This window comes from Lutra lutra, chromosome 1 (assembly GCF_902655055.1).
Source record: "Lutra lutra chromosome 1, mLutLut1.2, whole genome shotgun sequence".
Taxonomy (NCBI): Eukaryota; Metazoa; Chordata; class Mammalia; order Carnivora; family Mustelidae; genus Lutra; species Lutra lutra.
This window is the reverse complement of record NC_062278.1, coordinates 18,667,582-18,692,319: the sequence shown is the minus strand read 5'-3', so window position 1 is coordinate 18,692,319 and position 24,738 is coordinate 18,667,582. Positions and strand designations below refer to the sequence as shown.

The 24,738-nt window shown below is 41.5% G+C and overlaps 1 protein-coding gene and 1 non-coding gene across 2 annotated transcripts in view; both read right to left on the bottom strand.

Annotated features, from left to right (window-relative positions):
• APP (amyloid beta precursor protein) overlaps nt 1-24,738 on the bottom strand; it is a 275,311-nt gene that overhangs the window by 32,846 nt on the left and 217,727 nt on the right.
• LOC125089797 (U6 spliceosomal RNA) lies at nt 20,250-20,352 on the bottom strand. Its single transcript, XR_007124065.1, has one exon. It is a non-coding gene; the product is annotated as a U6 spliceosomal RNA (small nuclear RNA).

Sequence of the window (24,738 nt, the reverse complement as noted above, 5' to 3'; positions counted from 1 at the left end):
CCTAACTGTTCCAGAACACTTGCGACACTTACTGGGCAGCAAACAGACTCAAAAACCAACAGCCCAATGGAATGGTTATTGCTTTTGTGCCATTCGAACAGGCATTTTCCAGGCACTGGAGCTGAAGGGAGTCCTGTACCCATCTCTGCCCACAGCAGTAAAAAGGGTAGAGCAGGAAACAGTCACATTGGAAAATCTTATGTCTGTACTTCATAAAATATCCAGGACATTTTGGGTTGCAGTAAATCGCGGGGCGTGCTTTTTCTCTTTTATCTCTTAATACCGTTGGCAGAAAATTTCCTCCAAATGGCCACTAAAATGTTGAGCCCCATGGTGGTTGATTTTCCAGGTTTATGATATTCACGTTCAGAAAATGAGAGAATAAAACATTCAAGAAATGTTACATTTTTGGCAGAGTGAAAGCACTTAAGCTTTTTTGGGGGGGGGTGGTACTAAATAGCAGAAATCCATGCTTTAACCTCAGTTTAATGCAGGAGACTTAGAAACAACCACCTCTGGTTATCTCATTTGGAACAATGAGGTCTATGTGGTTTTTAAGGGACAAAAAGTAGGTGAAAATGATAGATTATCATTCGTGGGGGTAGGATTCCATTTTGCAATCATAAAATATTGAAGGAAGCCAGCCAGCTACTTCTTGACATTATTAAGGGCTCAGGATTTTACCAATAGTAAATACAACTGGCACCAGGCAGTTCTGCCTATGATTAAAAAAAATATACAGAGAGCCACATATGGTTATTTCAGTGCTCCTTCTAAGTGGGGCTTTATCTTTGAATTCTGTGGTTAAGCCTCATCGCACAGAAACCACACATTTAGGATGTTAGTGCCCCTGATGGATTACCTGTTTATCTAAATTAATTTAATATTTTACTGCAATGCTTTATGGCATATATTGGTGATTTCCAAAGCTTTTAAGCATCTAAATTGACCAGCTCCTGTATTAAACCAAGACACAAGGTTCATTTCTCCCCTAAGACTCTTTTTTTTTCTCCTTTCTAAAAGCTACTTGTTACTGCCCAGAATTATAGCCACCATCTCTGGAGTTAAATTTATTTTCTTCTATAATACCCAGCACACTTGGGTGCTGTAGTTAGACGTGGAAATATCTGGGTGCTTGAGTGGCTCAGTTGGTTAAGTATCTCTCTGGTCATGACCTTAGGGCCCCATGTCGGGCTCCCTGCTTAGCAGGGAGTCTGCTTCTCCCTCTGTCCCTCCCCTGTTCATGCTCTTTCTCTCTCTCTCAAATAAATAAAATCTTAAAAAAAAAAAAAAAAAAAAAGAAGTGCATACATTTAACTGAGTTCAGTGATGGTAATGTTTAACCTACAGCCTAACAGAGATATTCAGTTTCAAATATGAAACATACAGCAAACCTTTTCCCCTTGCCCTTTTAAAAAGTGTGTTGAGGATTTATACTAAGCATACTTAATAGTTAGGAGAAAAACAAATCCCACCATACAGTTATCATAGAAAATATTTAAAATATTCCGAGGTGATGGGGACGAAGGAGCGTGAGATCCCCATATTCTACACCTGAAGCTAATATCACACCATGTGTTAACTGCATTTTAAATAAAAACTTACATACTTTGAAAAAAGCAGCATCAAGAGAGTCCTCCAATAGTGATATCATTTTCAAATGACTTTTATACACACACACACACACACACATATATATATATATATTTTTTTTTTTTTGTGGAAGCATTAAACTTCTATGATAGTTTGAGAGAAATGGCCCCATAAAAGGGTTTCTGAACGGGAAACAGAAGAATTCCAGATCATCTGTCTCACAGACCTCTCTAAGTTATTAATCCTCTAGCCAAACTCCTTCTGAAGTTTTAACTGCTGTATTTTAGGTTTTGAGAAAATACAGTTTGTAAATATTAAATCAGTTCTCTTTTATAAGCTTTAGTTACAATTACTCAACCACCTCTTCTAACTTTTAGATATGTTTGGGGTGGGGAGGAAAATCTCAGCGTTTTTCTCTATAACACACAGCTATTAATGGTCTGATCTGGAGACCAGCATCAGTTGAGATCTCCTAGGCTTGCTAGTTTTCTCTATATAGGACTGAAACTGCACTGCTATGATTTTTTTTTTTTAATTTTCTGATTCTTCTGGTTCCTGCTGGAAAAATACGTATTTATCTGTAGCCTCACCCCAAACAGAAATTTCCTTTCAGCTTTGTCTAAAAGGGGATTCTCATATGACCCATGCTTACCTCTCTTTTTTAAATAAAGAAGAAATCACAATTTAAATGTTTCTCTATGGTGAGCTGTCCATTTCTGTTTTCACAAATGGTATCTTTTTAATAAATATTTGCTTCTGTGTCTGAAAGAAATGAGGGTTACACCTCTGTGTGAAGCACATTCCTTTCCCTGCTCCCGGCAACCACTGCAGCCACACTGGGAATAGCTATAAAAGGGATGCAATTTTTCCCCGATCAAGAAGCTCCACTATGAATCTGCTGTCATCCATTCTAGGCATTTTGCCCACACCAGGCCTATGAGATCAGATTTAATTTCCCAATCACGGTTCTGTGCAAGTCTGATTCATGGCTCAGCACATAACCGCCACGCTGGTTCATTATACTGAACGTTGCCACGTCTCTGAAGCTCCCTGAGGCTCTCATTCCTCATCCATAAACTTGGAGGAGATTGGATGGATGGTCTTAGCAGTTGCTCCACTTTGAATCCTGTTAGCTGTGCTCTCGTACGTAGAAGTCCCCTGCAGAGCTAGGGAACCCGAATTTGCAGGCCACCGTGGTCCCCAGGTGATTCTCAAGCACGTTACAGACAAACCACTGCCAAAATGGTCTCGGTCATCACCTTCATAACAGACACCACAAGTCTCGAAACAAGGTGTTCTGAAAGAGGAGCCAGGCCAAAAACTAATCCTGCCAGAGGAAACCTGACTCCCAAACACCCTTAAGTCACATTCTCAGAACCCAACCCGCCCTGTGGCCTTGAAGCGCTCATGCACAACCATGCTTCTGAATCAGAAAGCCACAGGAAAGAAAAGACTAGTTATGAATTTCCCTTTTTGCCAGAACATTTGTCAGGCAGGAAATGGCACAGGAGCCAGAGCAGGGAAGTGTTTAGGAAACAGGTCAGTGTTGTTCAGACTCTGAGAAAAAAAAACATGTACTTAAAAGTGTAGAGGGCACTAGAGGACACACTTCAGTGTCCGTGCTCACCCTACTGAAGATCAGCTCTAGCTGGTGATTATTTTACTTCTGCGCATGGAGTTAGTTATAGTCCAATGGAGCAGAAGCTGTTTATTTTTATTTTTTTTGGGGGGGGGAGAGAGAAGAGGAGAGGGGCAGAGGGAAAAATTTTTTTTTTTAAGATTAATTTATTTTAAAGGAGAGAGAGAGAGAGAGTGAACACGAGTTGGGGAAGGGGCAGCGGGAGAGAAAGAATCCTCAAGCAGACTCCCTGCTAAGCATGGAGCCCAATGTGGGGCTCCATCCCAAGACGCTGAGATCATGACCTGAGCTGAAATCAAAAGTCAGACACTCAAGCTGTGTTACAAAGCTGCAATCATCAAGACAGGAGGGTACTGGCACAAAAACAGAGAGACCGACCAGTGGAACAGAACAGAGAGCCCAGATATGGACCCTCAACTCTATGGTCAGCTAATCTTTGACAAAGCAGGAAAAAATATCCAATGGAAAAAAAGACAGTCTCTTCAATAAATGGCGCTGGGAAAACTGGACAGCTATATACAGAAGAATGAAATTCGACCATTCTCTTACACCATACACAAAAATAAACTCAAAACGGATGAAAAACCTCAAAGTGAGACAGGAATCCATCAAAATCCTAGTGGAGAACTTAAGCAGCAACCTCTTCAACACCAGCCCCAGCAACTTCTTTCAAGATATGTCTCCAAAGGCAAAGGAAACAAAGGCAAAAATGGACTTTTGGGACTTCATCAAGATCAAAAGTTTCTGCACAGCAAAGGAAACAGTTAACAAAACAGAGGCAACCCACGGAATGTGAGAAGATATTTGCAAATGACACTACAGACAAAGGTTTGATATCCAAGATCTATAAAAGAGCTCCTCAAATTCAACACACACAAAATAGATAATCACGTCAAAAAATGGGCAGAAGACAGAAACAGACACTTCTCCAAAGAAGACATACAAATGGCCAACACAGGAAAAAATGCTCAGTATCACTTGGCATCAGAGAGATTCAAATCAAAATCACAGTGAGATACCACCTCATGCCAGTCAGAATGGCCAAAATTAACAAGTCAGGAAACAACAGACGTTGGTAAGGATGTGGAGAAAGGGGAACCCTCTACACTGCTGGTGGGAATGCAAGCGGGTACAGCCATTCTGGAAAACAGTATGGAGGTTCCTCAAGAAGTTAAAAACAGAGCTACCCTATGACCTAGCCGCTGCACTACTTGGGATTTACTCATAGGATATAAACATAGTGATTCGAAGGGGTACTTGTACCCCAATGTTTATAGCAGTAACGTCCATAAAAGCCAAACTATGGAAAGGGTCCAGATATCCATCAATAGATGAATGGATAAAGAAGAAGTTGTATATATACAGTGGAATATTAATCATCAAAAAGAATGAAATCTTGTCATTCAATGATGTGGATGGAACAAGAAGGTACTATGCTATGTGAAATTAGTCAGAGAAAGACAAATACCATAAGATTTCATTCATATGTGGAATTTAAGAAACAAAACAGATGAACAGATGGGAAGGGAAGGAAAAATAAGATAAGATGAAAACAGAGAGGGAGGCAAACCGTTAAGAGACACTGAGTTCTAGGAAACAAACTGAGGGTTGCTGGAGAGGTGGCTGGGAGAATGGACCCAGGGGGTGATGGGCATTAAGGAGGGCACGTGATGGAATGAGCAACTGACTAATCACTAAATTCTACTCCTGAAATTCACAATATACTACATGTTAACTACACTGAATTCAAATAAGGAATTAGAAAAAAAAAAGAGATGCTTAACTGACTGAGCCTCCCAGATGTCACCGTATCAATGGAGCAGAAGCTGTTTAAGAGGCTGATTTGGGGGAGAACATATGTGGTCTTCAAGTGATTACAGCACGTGGTTGGGATGACTTGATCTGTGTGTGACTCATGTAGCAGAATTGTGTTATGTTATGACATCTTGAAAGCAGAATTGTGTTATGCTATGACATCTTGAAAGCACGAGATCACCTGTACAAAGACACCTTCCACTTCTGCAGCCTTTTCAAATCCATTAGCTCACTTGATATCCACAACAACCTTTATTATGGGATTCCTACTCCACTGACAGTTGAGTAAACTGTGACGTTCCTTTTGAGTAATACAGTTATCAAGTGGGAGAACTGGGATCCAAACCCAAGTATGCTGATTCCTAATCCAAACATTTTCACTATTCCATGAAAAATTCTATTTTATGGCTGACAAGGCTATTTGATTGGTGAATGACATTATAGAAATATATACACATGTATCATCACAAGCATCCTATTTCTCCTTACTTTTGACAGATTTGGAAAACTGATGAATTCAGTGGTTATCTTTTTTTTCCATAAGAAGGAACCAAGGTCAGAGATTTCGCCATGGGCCAAGGTCACAGAGCTTCCTGATAGTGGAGGAGCAGGGCAGAAGAGCCGGGTGGTTCCCAGATGCACAACCACGCACTGCTCCCTACTCTAAGGGAGGCCTTATGTGTCACCTCCATTTCGACAGTCCACCCTCAACACAGTTTCCCTTCTGACACCTACCTTCCACTTCTTTGGATTTCCCCTTCTCTGGAAGACTGGCATAAATATGATAGCTATGTGAACTGTCATGAGGTTCCACCAATTCTGAGTCAAACTGGATAACGCAGATGTCTTTAGGTTTTGAGCTATGGAAATGGTTGACCAGCAGACTGCCTGCCTACTTAGTTATCCTGAATACCCCTTCTCATCGACGGTGTAGGGACTAGAATAATTCAGCAGCCAAGAGAGAAAGAGCCACAGAGGATGCTGCCACATTTCCAACTAGGTAAAAAAATTACAGGCATATTATCACAAAGTAACGCTGTTCCATAAATCTAGTTTTTATTTTGACCTCCAGAAAACTGGGTCAGTTCTCTTCATTTTTAGCCACACTATCAATCTTGAGACTCTCTCAGTCTCTAAATCCAGATTTCATCTCTGAATCTGGGTTTATGTTTCTTCAGCAAATTCTCTGGCACAGATTTTAAATGAAGCATGCTGTGTCCATTCACGACAACAGACTGTCCCTGGAGGACACACAAACATGGCTACATCTCACTTGTGAGAATATTCCCGATCCCAAGTCACATTTCCTGAAGTATCACTTGTCCAGCCTAAGACTGAAGGTGCGAAGGGAAGTCCCTTTTCATTGAAGACAAGTTTCCTTTTGACTTTTAAACAACGGAGCTCAGACAACTTAGATCTACCAACGGCACTGGTCAGAAATTGAGATAAAAGTCTGTCTCCCTGACATCTAAAACCAGATTAAAGTATTTCTTCTTCATGCTTACTTGTAGTTTTTGTGCCAATGTTGTGATCCTATTTCCGACTACCTTAGGAATCTTGGTCCGGTCTGGGTGGTTGGCATTCCAAGCAATCCCGAGGGGAAAGATCTTCTAAACTGTAGACTACAAACCAAGTTTACATATTACAGAGAGAATCTCTGCAAGGATGCTGTGTGGAGGTAATAATTTGCATATGCAAGTAAGTGTTTGTTTTGAGGAAACACACAGTGAAGAATTTTGGTGTAAAGGGCCAATACATCTGCAAGTCACTCTCAAAAAAAGAAGCTTTATGCACTATTTTCAGAACTCTTCTTTAATTCTGGAATTCTATTAAAGTAAGAAGTCTAGCACTGTGGCAAACAAGACTGTGGTGCCAGCTTTAACCAGGATCTATCTAGAAGTTTACTCTGGTCGATTAATATAGGGACAAGGCGTATCTGACCATTATCATAAGCAGATACAACTATACATCCTCTGGAAAGTAAAATAAAAATGAATAAACATTTTGATGACTCCTCTCCCTTACTTATAAATCAATTATTTCATGTGATTCTCAGGTGAGGTAACACTTATCTCTTCACATACCAGAGGAAAAAACTGGCTCTTTTGGGATAGCTGAGAGATATGTACTTTTACTATTTAACTTAGGGAGTTTCAAGGTAATTAGGATTATGAAGAATCTTTTCTTCAAACTGTCTTTAAAAGAGCATAGGGGAGTCTGGGTGGTTTAGTCAGTTAAATGTCTGGCTTCAGCTGAGGTCATGATCTCAGGGTCCTGGGATGGAGCCCCGAATCTGGCTCCCTGCTCAGTGGGGAGCCTGCTTCTCCCTTTCCCTTTGCCTCTCTCCCTGCTTGTGCTTTCTTGCTCTCTCTGAAATAAATAAATAAAATCTTTAGAAAATAAATAAGTAGAAAGAGCCTAGTCCCCCAGCATAAGTGAGAACTTCACTGTGCTTCCTCTTTCATATAAAAATGTGACATTTGGTAGTAATTACAAGAATAACAGAAACTCAGTGCAAAAAAACCCCACAGAAAACAAAAGAAATAATACTTCACTCATAATCCCATCACCGGGACAGCCAAGAGTCATGTTTCCTTTTTTAAATAGTTTTGTTCTTTATAGGATTATTTCAAATCTTCAATCAGCACTTTATTATCTAATTTTCATGACTGTGGTCATCGAGAAAGCACCTTGTGAGGGTGCTGGGGGGGGGGGGGGCGCTCTTGGAATTGGAACAATCAGGTCTGAGGACACAGACATGGAGTCACCGGGATGAATTTCCCTCCGGTTTCATTCCCTAGGGTGTAGTTTGCAATTTTTCTGGTAAGCATTTCTGCAGAGCTGGAGCAGCTCTCTGTTTTCCCTTCTAAGTAAGTTCTCAGATCTGGAACAAATCAGAAAAATGAAATAAAACCTAGGTTTGCTCTATCAGGGTTAGCATCCCATTTCATTTTTTAAAAACTGCTAATGCTTTTAGTGAAGACGAGGGAGTAAAACAAGAAAGGTTATATTTTGAAAAAGATACTGAAATGACAGTTTTACTGCTCTTGCATTTTTATAAAGGCCAAGTCTTTCTGGCAACTGCACACAGTGTGAGCTCATACATGCCTGGAGCCTTCGCTGCTGGTGTTGGTGTGTTCTGGGCATCCACCCACAACATCCCCTTTTTTCCACCTGAGCTCAGAACCAATTAAGAGGGAACAAGTAGAGAAGAAAACATCACCTTTACTTCTGATAAAGGCCAGACCCTTATTAACCCACATGATGCTTTCTTTGGGGAGGGAGTCATGTATAGGGCACAAGGCTTGTCACTGTACTCTCTGTTGGACACAGGAGAAGGACTCTGAGGGATGCTCCTATGACCGTGTCTTGTCCAACCTGCACAGTGTAGGTGGTGATCCTGTCTGATCAGCACCCTTTCTCAGACTTGTGAGAGAAGTCTTTCTCGACTGGATAAGAGATGTCCTGGGGGCAGACCAAGGGAATGGGACACTGTGCCCCTCTCAAGAGCCAGCAATCATTCTCTGCTGTACGCTGAAGAATGTGCACGCTAATTGACTCATACCTGATAAATACTTCCTTGATGGAATTCTGTATTTACAAGGCTGTAAAGTAAGCAGGTTAACTCATGGTAGAAAGTACGATTTTTAATATTCATTAAGAGTTAATTTCACTCTAAGAGCCTAAAGATGTATGCTGACAATTATAAGGGTAATAGGCAAGTATGGATAAGATCAGTGCAAATACACACACACATATCTCATGACGAGGGAGGAATCCCGTCCCTGTAGACAGTACATCAGGATTGTACACAAGGTATTTCATTTGAAATGAGTGCTTATACAGATCAGAAAAGCCCGCATCAGTCCTGTATGCTCTTCTTCACACTGACCTATTTATGTTTTCTTTAACACAAAACTTGCTCTGTACTAAGCATTTCTAGAACAGCAATGGTCCTTCCTCTTCCGATTAGCTGACAGGAACCATCACTCAACAGTGTCTGGGGAAACCAAGCCTGGAGCTGGAAAATGCCTGGCATCTGGGCCTTCGGAGACAGATGGAAAGTGTCTGTCTTAGGGAAGCATTAACCGTGCAGAGGAGTGAAGAAGCTGAAAGAACTCGCTTGAAGGAAAATAATCTGAAGCCCAGAAAAATAAAATCATCTTATCATTAATGAGCTCTTTCATTTATCTACCTATTTAGCAATCCAATCCTCTTCCAGGCCACTGCAGGAAATAACTAAACCCATTTCTTCTTGCTCAGAGCTCATGGCCTAGAAGGAAGGTGGGCACCAAAGTGCTATGGAAGGAGGACGGACAGAGCGAGAACGAAACAAGTGTGGATTTTCCGGCTGGAGACTGTGAGTGGTGTTGCTCCGGAAGACAGACTGCTGTCCTGGGAGATACAAGGGCACATACCGAGGGACAGAGAAGGGGCTGCTGCCCCAAGGTTGGGGCTTTTCTGGCACAAGGGAAATATAAAGGAAGCGGCTTAGATAGAAGCCAGGGGCTTTGGTCTGTGGAACAAAGAGAGGAGGGAAAAGAGGAGGGGAACACGCTGAGTAGGTGTATACAATTCACAAAATCCAGAATTCGGGAATTCCACAGGCTCTGCTGGTTACCTGCAGTTCATTCACAGGTGAACTGTAAAGAAAAGAAAGGCATAGACAGGACACCTGGGGAGTATAAGACACTTGAGAGACATGTCAACCTTAAAAACTGGGGCAGGGGGTGCCTGGGTGGCTCTGTGGGTTAAAGCCTCTGCCTTCGGCTCAGGTCATGATCCCAGGGTCATGGGATCGAGCCCCACATCGGGCTCTCTGCTCAGCGGGGAGCCTGTTTCCCTCTCTCTGCCTGCCTCTCTGCCTACTTGTGATCTCTGTCAAATAAATAAATAAAATCTTAAAAAACAAAAACAAAAACTGGGGCAGGCTGTACACCAGAATGATAAAACCCAGGAAGACTTTTAAGGAAGTGACACGAGGAGGAACGATGCTATTTTGATGGTGGCGGGAGGGGGAGGGTGTGACTAGGACAGGGCAGAGAGGAGCTACTGGGGGGGCTGTTCATATTTTTATTCTTTTTTTTTTTCTTAAGGATTTTATTTATTTGAGAGAGAGAGAGAGGGAGGGAGAATGAGGGTTGGGAGTGGCAGAGCAAGGTGAGGGTTGGGAGGGGCAGAGCAAGGTGAGGGGTGGGGGGTGGAAAGAGAGAGAGAGAGAGAGAGAGAGACGCAGACTCCTTGCTGATCAGGAAGCCTGATGCAGGGCTTGATCCCAGGACCCGGTGATCATGACCTAAGCCGAAGGCTTACCTAATATTTTTATTCTTGACTGGAGCTGTGCCTCTCAGAAGAGCAAATACAGGGGAGAAAGACAACTTCTCCTCAGATATGTTTGCGATATTCCAACATATCATGACCACTTGAAATAGGAGCCTGGAGAGCTCATGTCCGTGTTGACACAGTCCAAGGGGAAGCATGATAGCAAAATGGAACTTGTCCAGATTCTACCAGAATTTTTTAGGTGTTTTGGGGGAAAAGCCCATACTAGACTCCCCAAAAGGGTTTTTTTTGTGTGTGTATATAAACATGCCACCCACAATGAAGTACCACGTCCCAGCTAAAAGTCCTTTACAGTGTTGAGCTGGGGTGCTTGACAGTAGCCTCAGATGGGTAGCTTTGTTAAGAACTACAGAGAGCTACCTATTTCTTATCCAAATAGAGGGTTATGGGTCTTTTTTCCCCCCTTAAATCACTTCCATATCAACATCCATGAGATACTAAAAAAAAAAAAAAAAAAAAAAAAAAATCAACCTTACCTTTTTATTATGCAAAGAACAAAGAGAATTGTGTGGGAGATGAAATATAAAGTAGACCCAACCTTTTCTGCTAATTTAATTTTGGATATGCTCTCCTTTTAGACAATGATGAAGTGAGATGGGAGTAGTGTCACTAAAAGCCAGCTCTGACTTCAAGTTACCTAGTGAACCATGAATCCTGGGGTTAGAAGGTGTATTTATTGAGCATGTTGGAAAATAACCCCAGATGGTCACTTTCCCACCAAGAATGGACAACCCTTTTCACTGCCTGAGATAACCACTTTCCATGACATGCAGCTCGCAACCCCACTCGGGAAACTTTGCCCTGCTATTTCCTTCTTAAACATTTTCTAATCTCCACATTCCTAGACCCAGCACCAAGGCCCTGAGGCTTTTCCTGTTGAAAATTTACATGGAATTCTGGTAATTTCCTTTCTTCAGAAAAAAATCACTTAAACATGTTATTTTCAGGGGGCGCCTGGGTGAGTTAAGCCTCTGACTTTGGCTCGGGTCGTGGTCTCAGGGTCCTGGGATCGAGCCCCTCGTCGGGATCTCTGCTCAGTGGGAGGCCTGCTCCCGCCCTCTCCCTCTGCCTGTCTCTCTGCCTACTTGTGATCTCTCTGTGTCAAAAAAAATAAAAATAAAAAAAAATAAAACAAACAAACAAACAAAAAACAAAACCAAAAAACCCCCATGTTATTTTCAGGGGATCTGGGTGGCTGAGTTGCGTAAGTGTTCAACTCTTCATTTCAGCTCAGGTCATGATCTCAGTGTTGTGAGACTGAGCCCCACATCAGGCTCTGTGCTGTGTGGGGAGCCTGTTTAAGATTCGCTCTCTCTCTCTCTATCCCTTTGCCCCTCTCCCCCAATCTCCACTTCTCTTAAAAAAAATGTTATTTTCACCTCAGAAGGATTAAACCTTTCCTCCACTGTGCTCTGAAAAAGTCTCAACTCAGAAGTAAAAAGAACGAAAACAAAAAACAGACTTTACCTCAAAAGAGGACACCTTTGGGGTACCTAGGTGGCTCAGTGGGTTAAGCATCTGCCTTCAGCTCAGGTCATGATCCCAGGGTCCTGGGATTGAGCCCCACATTGAGCTCTCTGCTCAGCAGTAAGCCTGCTTCTCCTTCTCCTACCCTCCCCCTACCTTGTGTTCCCTTTCTTTGTTGTGTCTCTCTTTGTCAAATAAATAAATAAACTCTTTAAGAAAAAAAAGACACATTTTATGAGAAGTTATCAGTTTAGTCTGAGATTTCTATTCTTTATGTAATCAGATTTAATAATGTAATGACCTATTTCTGAATATATAATATTAGAAAATGGTCATCTTCAATAATATGTAATTCATTCATTTTAACATTTAAAGCCCTTTATACTAACTCCCATATTTAGAGCCCTCTATACCAACTCACTATACTAAGCCCTCTATACTAACTCTCTATACTAACTCCCAAGCTGTGTGTTCCAACAGTTTTTCTTTTTCCTTTTTTAGTGTGATGTAAGCAATCTTTATTTGAATATATTTTAAGCTTCAGCAACAAATTAAAAAATGATTCACATTATGGTGCATTTATACATGTCTTTTCATCTTCCAAGTGCAGTAAACATTAATTAACCCTGGCTAATTAAAACAACCATGGTTTACAAATTTACCCATTAATCAGCCTCAAGCAAATGCAAAGCATTTAAAGCCTTTCATAATTTGAACCAATTAAAGATGGAAATTATTTTTTTCAAATGAAGAGGTCATAAATTCAAGACACGAAGCCCTTTAACTTAAATTTGATAGTATTTTAGAAAAACTTGGGACAGTTTTTTTGGATTTGGATTCATCAAAATCAGGGTAAAGAAAAAATAAAACTGCTTGGTATGGGCTGAATTATGTTTTCCTAAAAGATATCTTGAAGGCTTCCTCCCCAGTGCCTATGAAAGTGACCTGATATGGAAAAGAGGGTCTTTGCAGAAATATTCTGGTAAAGAAGAGATCATACTGGAACAAGGTAGGCCCTCAATCCATGGAGTAGGGAAAACCCTACTGGAGTTCAGATGAGTTCTTGATCATTTTGGAAGAAACACACAGAGATGGAGACGAAGGGGAAAACACTGTGTGAAGGCAAAGGCAGAGACTAGAGTATCTACAAGCCAAAGAATGTCCAGAACTGTCAGCGGCACCAGAAGCAAACAGAAGCAATGGAAGACACTCTACCCTAGAGCCTTCAGAGAGTGCAGGACCCTGCGGACATCCTGATTTCGACTTCTGGCCTCCAGAATGATAAGACTATACATTTCTGTTGCTTTAGGTCACCCAGTTTGTTGTAGTTAGTGATGACAGCCCTAGGAAACTAAAAACCACCCATATAAATGAACGCAAATTCGCAAATATGATAACCATTTCTGGGTTTAATCATCACATTGGAATAGAATGTGGTTTCTTCCTGAGCCCTTTACTCTAGGCAGACTTTGGAGATGAACAAAGAGCTCTATCAAACAGAAGTCTTATCTAATTAGTGTGGAGGTGTTTCCTCCTGAATAGCAGCATGGGTTTCAGTGGTGACCTCATGGCTCTTTCATTTCAGCAACTCTCTTCCCATCTACAGAGGATTCCATCCACTTCCCTTTCTTGACATCCATGGCCGCATGCCTTACCCAGCTAAGGCCCCAGAAATTTTGGATACCAGTGTGAGCGCTTAAGCTCAGAGCGGAAGTGGAAGGGCTTCAGTTTCAAATACCCTGTAAACATAAAGGTTATGCCATATCCTCTCTAAGAAGCCAGAAGCTGAGCTGTCCCTGGCATTGTAACGTGTGGCAAATGCCTGGCAGGTTTCAGGTTTTATGAACTCCAGAGTGATGCAAACACCACCATCTCTAATGCCACATACCTCCATTAGGCCACCGAATGGAGAGAAGCTGGGATGGCTGGTGTCCACTTCTGGCTCTGAGTGTCTCAGTTTCAAATTTAAAATTCACATTTGACCAAGCTGGATCTTGAAAAAAAAGACTCTGCAGCTTAAATGCTTTTCTTTATTCTTATATGACATACAGATGAATGGAATAGAATATTTTATAAAGTAGCGTGTTTAATAGCAACTTCTAGGTTCTCTGGGTCAAGATAGGAAGAAAACATGGCTTCCAGGAGCCAGTTATGGACTATGTCATGCTACATACTTTGTTACACTATCTGGTCTGTCCTTCTGCTTTCACACGGGGAATGCTGGGCTTTAGTCACTCAGAAACAAGATGAAGAATATGTGGATGAATTAGTGAAAAACAAATGTTAAAAGCCACCAAATCTTTCCATGTGAAGTGTATGTTTTTTACATATCAAAGAGATCTGGTATTTGAAGTTCATAAAGGCAGAGTGGAGGCCACCAAAGGGAACTTCGTTCCAGTGATTTAGGGTACAGAAGCAGGAAAAATATCTTCCGTGGACTCCCCTGAGTTTCTGAAGATAAGGAACCCATGTGCACTAAAGAGATGAGCGCTGAGGAATGTTGAAGAGGGAGGGAGGGTACCTTAGGTATATCCAAAAGCTCGATTTACTCCAATGTTACAGACTGAACCATGCTTCTCCCCCATCCCCCAATCATATGTTGAAGCCTTAACCCCCAATGTGACTGTATTTGGAAACAGGGCCTTTAAGAAGGTCATTAAGGTTAAATGAGGTCATGAGGGTGCGGCCTTGTTCTAATAGGATTGGTGTCCTTTAGAAGAGGAAGAGAAAGAGCTCCTTCACTCTGTGGGAGAAAAGGCCACATAGGGACAAAGCAAGAAGGCAGCTATCCTCAAGCCAAGGAGAGAGAAAGACTTCAGGAGACCCTGAACTAGTCAAGACCTGATCTTGGATTTCCAGTTTCCAGAACTGTGGGAAAAAACAGAAAACAAAACAAAACAAAACAAAAAGCCCATTTCTGCTGCTTAAGCTACACCTAGTCGTTGGAGTTTCGTTATGGCAGCCTGAACTCCCTAACACACTCACCTCATCACAGCCAGATAAAAGAAAAAGCAAAGGTCAAAACAACTTTCTCTAAGGCATTTTTGTTTCTTTCTTTTTCTTTTTGTGTTTTTTAAGAAAGATGATAGCCGAAGATGAGAGACCTAGTATAAATCATCAAGGGGTCTCCAGGGGGAATTTCTCGTACTACACCTTTCAGAGATGACAAAGAAGTGATTTATTTCAGAGATGACTCAGTTCAGGGTTTGAAAGTACACAACCTTTGGGGCTTTTCAATTTTATTTTTTTTTATGGCCATTTTCCAATAAAGTTCTCAAATGTTCCACTCTGCTATGTTTCTTCACTACAGGTGGAGGAAAAAGGGCCAAATGACAATTTCCCTGTGTGTCTGGGACATTTCCAGGTACGTGGTCTCTTTGCTTTGAGGGAAATGAGGAGATGGTATGTGATTTCTGTGTCCACTCACCACACAAGGTACTTTAAGAAGCAAAGGAATATAATTTGCTTTGCTGTGTAACCTGCAAATTACGTATACTATGGTTTAACAGAGTGAGTCGCCTCTCAGGGTTCGCTCCTGGAGGTCGTTCTCAGCGTGCCTTTTCTCGGTAGTTTCTCTGTCAGTTCCCTGAGAAAGACACATTAAGCTCTCTGACAATTCTCCAAGATAAAGCTTTACTGTTTGTCGTCTCCAATGCGGACAACTCTGAGCATATTTAGTCAATTTTCCCTCTCCTTATTAAAATAATATCACTTTGAATTTGAAGTGAGCCTAAATGGATAATTTCCTTAAGTAAAATGTCACTATCAATAATAGCAAATGGAGAATCTACAGAAGGAAGAAAAGGTTCTGATAGAGTAGAAGATTCACAGTTTTTGAAAGGAGCACAAAAAGAAGTAAATGGGGGAAAACGTTATGAAAGATGACATTTTCTGATCGAAGCCAGTTCTATGCTTGTGTTATTTATTCCTTTTAGGTAGAGTTAATAAACATTGATAAGCAGTTTATGCCAATCCTTTTTTATAGCTAATAAGAAGCCTTAGCTTGGGTAAATAAGACCATCAGCCCTAGCACACCTAGACAAATTCTCCATGAATCTGAACTCGGAGGTTAGTAATGTTTCACTTTCACATCTTACCGTCACAGCACTGGAGACCCATGGGGCCTATTTATCAGGATATATTAATTTTCAATGACAACAGTAGCCATTCTACCATGTTCAAGAGCAACACAAACTGCAATCCAAGGCTGGAAGAATCCTTAGGTTTTCGCTATTTCGTGTAAGCAAGACTTCTGAATATTCAAGAATCCCTTGGGGTAAGCAAAAGGCAGCTTTCTGTAGGTCAGAGGTGGGGCCCAGGAATGTGTGTGTTTGTGTTTTTTTTAAAGATTTTATTTATTTATTTGAGAGAGACAGAGAATGAGAGAGAGAGAGAGAGAGAGAGAGAGAGAGCATGAAAGGAGAGAGGTCAGCAGGAGAAGCAGACTCCCTGCTGAGCAGTCCTTGATGTAGGATTCAATCCCGGGACTCCAGGATCATGACTTGAGTTGAAGGCAGTCGCTCAACCAACCGAGCCACCCAGGCGCGCAAGGAATGTGTATTTTCCCCAAGAATTCCTCCGCATTATTGAGCTTCGACTGGCCCCAAGAACACATTAAGAACCTATGGCTTTCAGAATAAGAATTTCATGGGGAGGATGTTGGATGAACTCTCAGATGCCCTTCAAAGGCTTACAGCAACCAGACTGAGGACCTCAGCAAATGGCAAATAGCTTTTCTGTTTAGTGGCTGATGGCACAAAGCTGCAGCAATCACGTAAAACAGCAGGGAAAACTCAAGCTAGAGCCCCGAGTCAGTCAGCTCATCGCACTAGCCTGCTCTATTGGGCTGTTCCAAGGATTTCAAGCTCAAGCCCAGATGAACAAGATCTTATATAAAACCAGCACACTCAGGCCCAATCTCCCACAGACGGCTCCCAATTCTGTTCTAATGGGACAGTTTTTTAAAAAAAGGCTACATGTTCACACCCAAGTGCGTGAAGACCTGCCTTGATTTCCCAAGGGCTCTGGCAAGACGTATTGAACCCCTTGGGCCTTGGCTGTCTTTATAGCACGTTCATAGACACTAATTTTAATCAAGCCACTAAATCCCCCAAAACTCTTAGTCTGCAAATTAACAGGTTTGCTTCCACTTTTCTGTTCCTTTGAAGAGGTATAGACAGCAGTGTGAATGAAGGCCCTCACCATCAAAGAGATCTAGAAAGCAAAGTCACTCGCACATTTTCATACATCTGACCTACATGTGGACTCCATGATAACCAACAGAGAGGCTGTTTACGACCGTGATAACCGTGTTTTAGTAAACTCACAAACAGTCCTGCCTTTATTTCACTTATATCTAAAGGAAATTTAGACATTTCTTGAAACAGTTTCTTTTTTCTCTTTCCCTCATGATAATTGGCATTGCCAATAGGAGTTTGGAAAGTGTTCAGTGTGATTCTTAGCAGAAAATTGAGGGGCTGTTCCTGTCATTGTTACTATCCTCAAAACACTTAAATTTGGTTGATTTACTCCATTTGTTCTCAGGTTTAAGAAAAATTGCTAAGGGTGCCTGGGTGGCTCAGTGGGTTAAGCAGCTGCTTTCGCCTCAGGTCATAATCCTGGCGTCCTGGGATCGAGTCACGCATTAGGCTCCTTGCTCAGTGGGGAGCCTGCTTCTCTCTTCTGCCTCTGTCTGCCACTCTGCCTGCTTGTGTGCGCTCTCTCTCTCTGACAAATAAACAAATAAAATCTTTAAAAAAAACCTGCTAAGAACTTCTAGAACTCTGATATCAACTAAATAGAAGCGTATAGGTAAATAGAAAGTATAAGTAGAAAGTATAGCAATAGCGTTTTAGAAAGTACTTCCTTCCTTGTTACTAGAATTACAGACAAACTGAGAGCTCTTAGGGTAACCATGGAATTTATATAATATCCTGGGGGGAAAAACCAGATGAACTAACACATTCACTGATTATTTAGACCATTTTCACCTAAGTTTCTTGGAATGTTTTGTTTCCAGCCAATATCACATATTGCAATTTCCTTTTAACTTTAGGGGCTGTGAATCTCAAAATGAGAGAAACATAAACTAAAGGGGTATCTGACAAGGGGAAACTGAGTCTTGTATACCATTTGTCTCTTCTTTATAGTTATTTTAAAGGTAGTAATGCTGATCAAAAAAATACAAACAGGGATACCTGGGTGGCTCAGTCGTTTGGGTGTCCGACTCTTGGTTTTGGCTCAGGTCAGATCCCAGAGTCGTGAGATGGAGCTCCGTGTTGGGCTCTGCGCTCTGCACGGGATTTGCTCAAGATTCTCTCTCCCTCTACCCTTCCCCCCACTCATGCTCACCCTCTAAATAAATAAATCAACAAAATCTTAAAAAAAAAGTATCAACAGTGCCGAGGGGTGTTGAAGTTACCAGCAGTAGTGTCACTGTTCACAAGTGCATGAGTCAGTGCATGTATCTGCAGGCATCTGGTGTTAAATTAGAAAAGACCACACATTTTATGAGGTAGAGTCAAATGGTCCCATAGGTGACGCCCATACACCGAGCAGTAGCTTATGAAAGTGGCTTTTCACTTGTGCTTATCATGACAGTAGTAGGACAGCAGATTTTTTAAAATTAGTAATTTGATAGTTCAAAAAATTATGTTTTGATTTGTACTACGTAATCAAGAGGAGTCGAGCAACGTGGATGACTGCTCAGCCATTCTGTATCCATTCCCGTGAGCTAGAGCTGCGTAGTCAATGAATTAGTCAGCTAGAACAACGCATTTTGGTTCTCATCTTAAAATTTTTTGGTGGCATCTAGCTTTTTATCATGTGGATTTAGAATGTAACTGTGGGGGCGCCTGGGTGGCTCAGTGGGTTAAAGCCTCTGCCTTCAGCTCAGGTCATGATTTCAGTGGTCCTGGGATCAAGCCCCGAATCGGGCTCTCTGCTCAGCGGGGAGCCTGCTTCCCCCTCTCTCTCTGCCTGCCTCTCTGCCTACTTGTGATCTCTCTCTGTCAAATAAATAAAATAAAATCTTAAAAAAAAAAAAAAGAGTGTAACTGTGTAGATAATATGACTGAACCACTGGGATGCCAGAATGGATGCTTACCATTTATTCACTGCTCGTTAAGTTAAACACACTCTAAACCAGTAGTTCTCAAAGTTTACCATGCATCCAAGTCACCTGGACAGCTTGCTAAAGGACACATTGCTGATCCCACCCTGGTGTTGCTGGTTCAGAAGGTCAGGGGTGGGACCAGAGAAGGGGCATCTCTAATGAGGTTGCCAGGGATGCAGAGGCTGCTGGGTCAAGGACCCTCTGCTGTAAAGAAAAGAAAGGCATGGGACGCCTGGGTGGCTCAGTGGGTTGAGCCTCTACCTTCAGCTTAGGTTGCCATCCCAGGGTCCTGGGATTGAGCCCCGCATCGGGTTCTCTGCTCAGTGGGGAGCCTCCTTCCCCCTCTTTCTCTGCCTGCCTCTCTGCCTGCTTGTGATCTCTGTTTGTCAAATAAATAAATAAAATCTTTAAAATAAATAAATAAATAAAATCTTGAAAAAAAAAAAAAAAAAAAAGTTGTGGAAGCTGAATAAATAGTTCCCTGAACCCAGTTGTATTTAGCTTGGCCTCAGCAAGGACACAGAACAAATACCAGTGGATAGAGACATCAGAGTGGAGGTAGTCTTCAGTCTTACTGACCAGACATATGAAGTGGCCTATCCCAGTCGCTCTAAGCCTTTGAAATGATGTGGTCGAGCCAGCTGAAAACTAAGGTTCCCTTCTCTAGTAATCTTCAGTGAGTGATGGTGTAAGTCAGGAATGGCTGTCAGACCCCTGACAATGGCTGTTTGTCACTACCAAACACCAAGAGACAAGGCAATCAACGTCCCTCAGCCGAATGAGTACAGCCTGCTCCCCAACTCCATTTCCCCCAAGTCTCCCCAGGCAGATTCTAAGTAGGAAAGACCCTGCCCCATGCCCGCAACATATCTGAACATACAATCTGGAAAATGGTAGGTGTTTAATAAATACTCATTAAGATCCAGCACCTTTGATTAATTCTTGGATCTTTTTGCCACTCAAGGTAGCAAATGATATGCATATGTCCTTTTCTTTTATTGTGGTAAAAAATATGTAAACATAAACCTTACTATTTTAACCATTTGTAAGTGTTCAGCTCATTGGCATTAAATGTGTTCATAGTATTTATTATAAAACCATCACCAATGCCTTTTCCCACTTTTTTTTATCTTCCCAAACTGAAACTCTGCACCATTAAACCTGAACTCCCCATTCCCTCCTTCCCTCAGGAACTGATTATTATTCTATTTTCAGTCTTTGTGAATTTATTACTCTAGATGCCTCCAGTCTATTTCTAGATATAAGTGAAATAAAAAAAAAAATAGGGGACGCTTTGTAAATTTGCATCTCTACTTGTGTGGGGGCCGTGCTAATCTTTTCTGTGTTGTTCCAATTTTAGGAGATGTGCTCAAGTGAGCACTACAGATATACCTCTGAAACCTTCTACTACCGCTTATAAATTATTTGAGCGGTGACTGAGAACCAAAGTGTTTGTCAGTGATATCTCAGTGGCAATGAGAATGGTAGTTTCTTTTTTACTTTTTTTGATAAAATCTGATAATAGAGAACTATAACAATTTAAAAATAGTAACTATTAACCATAACAACAAAGTTTCATATATGAACATTTTAGAAAATGCTTATTGGTATATTAGAAACCTATGAACAGCAAGAAGCATCTGTTATTTGGTCAAAGTCTTTAGGTAAAGAGAACAGTTTTAATGTAGTACAGAAAGGTCACATTATGAATGATTAATGCTTTCCCATCCAGCTAGATACATAATATTTTCTTATGGTGGATGTCATATCAAAAAGAGCATGTCTGGCAACTTACCTTTCTGTTTTTTTTCTTTTTTTTTTTTAAGATTTTATTTATTTATTTGACAGACAAATCACAAGTAGGCAGAAAGGTAGGCAGAGAGACGGGGGGGGGGGCGGGTATCAGGCTCCCTGCTGAGCAGAGAGCCCGATATGGGACTCAATCCCAGGACCCTGAGATCATGACCTGAGCTGAAGGTAGAGGCTCAACCCAATCAGCCACCCAGGTACCCCACAACTTTCCTTTCTATCAAATATACTGACTACCATTTGAGAGTAAACCCATTTTAATTCTTTCAAGTCAGTAATCAATAAGATGAAGGTAGGCTTTTGGCAGAAGAGTGACTAATTCAGAATTTTGAACAGCAATCTTTCGACCTCCCCTGACCCCCACCCCAAACATAGAATGTGAAATTTGGTTTGCTTCTGTAGTTTCCTAAATAAAAACAGTATGAAATGCTAATAAGTATAATCATTTTAATAAGAGATGTTCCCTCCTGGGACACCTGGGTGGCTCAGTTGGTTAAACATCTGCCTTCGGCTCAGGTCATGATCCCAGGGTCTTGGGATGGAGCCCCGCATCAGGATCCTTGCTCAGGGGGAGCTTCTCCCGCTGCCTGCTGCTCCCCCTCCCCACCCCGACAAATAAATAAAATGTAAAAAAAAAAAAAAAGAGAGAGATGTTCCTTCCTGTACTCCCAGTCCTCTACTGCTCATGGCCCCAGAAGTTCCTTCATAACTTGGCAAAGCTTCAGAAGCAACTCACTATTGTCACTATTACAGCCTCAGAAAGAGAAGAGATGAAGAATGCGCCACGGCCCAGCTGGCTCAGGCTATTGCTTCTGCTCCCCTTCTTCCTTCTCTAAGAGGATAATATCTATGGTCTCTGTGCATCTTGGGACCAGGCTTACCAAGTTCAATGCGAAAGAGGAAGCTGAACACATGGTTTTTCTCTCTGCTCCTAGGAGATGGGCAGGCTCATCTAAGTGCCCCCAAACCAAGAGCAAAGGCACAGATAATTTAACTCATGTTTTAATAAGCCTATGTAAATGAATAATATTTATACAAAATTAAACACATTTGGGATGTCTGGGTGGCTCAGTCGGTTAGGGGTCTGCCTTTAGCTCAGGTCATGATCCCAGGATCCTGGGATGGAGTCCCACATTGGGCTCCTTGCTCCGTGGGGAGCCTGCTTCTCCCTCTGCCTGCTGCTCCCCCTGCTTGTGCTCGCCTCTCTAACAAATAAAATCTTAAACAAAAAATAAAAAACATTAGGCTATTTTAAACTCACTGTCTTTGGTTAATACATCTGTGAACAATAGTTGTAATTAAGTAACACCCCTGGCCTTGGGCCTTTGATCACCTGTTTGACTCAAAGTCCAAAAGACTATCCCTGGAGAGTGTTTGGATTCATAGCCGGTCAACATTCCTTTGTACAATTGCTTCATAACTTAAAATAGGTTAGTGGGCCGATCTCTTGTTGACCAGGTACGTACCCTACTGTCTATGACTTACTTTCTCAAGAAGCCCATCGTAGAGATGACAGGAGAACAGTTCACAAAAGGTAATGGGGCTCAGTAGGGGAGTGCACTGCAAAATTTGTTTCTGAGTTAAACAGCAAGAGGTGAACTAACATTCCTTCCATACTCTGTCTCACATGCAAACACATTCGTCTCATTGCCAGTCTTTGTGGAATTGCATTTCAAAATTAATCTCAATTTCAATGCACCTCTATATCCAGGGTGACAGATCTACTACACTTTTTCTCCTCTTTCAAAATATAAACCTGGAAGGCAGCTGCTTGTGAAAGGCAAAATAACCAGCTCCTCTTCCAGTCTAAAAATCATTAGTTGTCCCCAAGACTCTACCAAAACAAACAAACAAACAAACAAACAAACAAACAGGACACAACTGCTGGAGGGTTGTATGCCAGGACGGAGTCTAGCAGCCACCACTGTGGTCAGGCTTCACTCCTCAGTCATTTTTAGTTACTAAAGATTTCTTTTTTGGATTTTGATTCAAATGACAGGACCATACATTACAGCTGATGAATTAAGAAACAACTTGGGGGGCACCTGCGTGGCTCAGTGGGTTAAGCCGCTGCCTTCAGCTCAGGTCATGATCTCAGAGTCCTGGGATCGAGTCCCACATCAGGCTCTCTGCTCAGCAGGGAGCCTGCTTCTCTCTCTCTCTCTCTCTCTCTCTGCCTGCCTCTCCATCTACTTGTAATCTCTGTCAAATAAAATCTTAAAAAAAAAAAAAAAAGAAACAACTTGGGACCCATACTGGATCGTCCCAGGAACGGGCAGAGTTGCTGCGGGAGGCACTGCTTTGAGCTTCACGCACTTGGTCGAGGTGTCCACACACAGAGAAAAGAAGAAAAACGGCATGAGAACAGACAAAAACTACTGATGTGTCACAGTCGTCAAGCAAAATTTGGAGTAAAAGGTAACAATTTGCTAAATTAATTTGCCTTCTGCTTCTAAGCAGTAACCCTCCTGAATGGGGTAAAAATGGAATCATTTCATAATGGATATCCGTTCAAGTAGCTAGAGTGTTAAGACTTCATTAAAGGAATTATAATAGCAGTACTACCCAAACTGATTTACAGATCTAATGCAATCGCTTTTAAAATTCCAATGATTTTTTTACAGAAATAGGGAGGGGAAGACCCTAAAATTCACATGGAAAGGCAAGGGATGACAAACAGTCAAAATAATCTTAAAAAAGAACAAAGGTGAAGATTCACATTTCTCGATTTCAAAACGTACTACACAGTTCCACTAATCAAAACCATGTCATAGTAATAAGACAGACGTATAGACCAAAGGAAAGGAACTGAGAGTCAAGAAATAAATCCATGCATTTCTGGTCAACTTGTGCCAAGGGTGTCAAAACCATTCAAGGCAGAAAGAATACAGTCTTTTTCAACAAATGGTGCTGGGATACTGGGTATCCAAATGTGAAAGAATGAAATCGGATCCTTACCTCATACCACTAATAAAAATTCTCTCAAAATGAAAACAAAAATAACTTAAAATGAATCAAAGATTTATTTGCAAGAGCTAAAGTGTAAAACTCTTAGAAGGAAATGTCGGTATCAATCTTTTGGATCTTGGGTGTGGCGATGATGCTTAGAAATAACGTACAAGCAGTTACATCAAAAAAATCGCTAGGGACGCGTGGGTGGCTCAGTGGGTTAAGCCTCTGCCTTCAGCTCAGGTCATGATCCCAGGGTCCTAGGATTGAGCCCCACATCGGGCTCTCTGCTCAGCAGGGAGCCTGCTTTCCTCTCTCTCTCCACCTGCCTCTCTGCCTACTTGTGATCTTTCTCTCTCTGTGTCAAATAAATAAAATCTTAAAAAAAAAATCGTTAAACTGGACTTCAGAGTTCAAAAATTTTGCGTGTTCAAAGGATATCAAGAAAATGAAAAGACAACCTACAGAAAGAGAAAATATTTTCAAATCATATATCTGATAAGTCTAGTATCCAGAGTATAATAAAGAACTCTTCCTACTCAATAATAAAAAGGGCGAACAATCCAATTAAAAAATAGGCCAAAGGTTTGAACAGATACTTATTTAGATGGAAAAACTAACCCCCAGGGAGCCCCTGCAATGACATGAAGTGAACAACGTGGTTGATGCCTGAGTCATCTAATGACGGCCAGTGTACACCTGAACTGCAGGAAACAAGATCAACATGCCACTGTGAATCACACAATTTAATGTCTACAATTTGTCTGCCAAATCAGTGGAGGTTGTGCTTATTTCTTTAAATAAAACCTTTTGACATTCATTCTTCCTAGAAAGTATATATATATATTTTTAAAGTAGGCTCCATGCCCAGTGTGGAGCCCATTGTGGGACTTGAACCCACAACCCTGAGATCAAGACCTGAGCTGAGAGCAAGAGTCAGATGCTTAACCAAATGAGCCACCCAGGTGCCCCTAGAAAATATATTCTTTTCAATATTGCTGTAGGATTG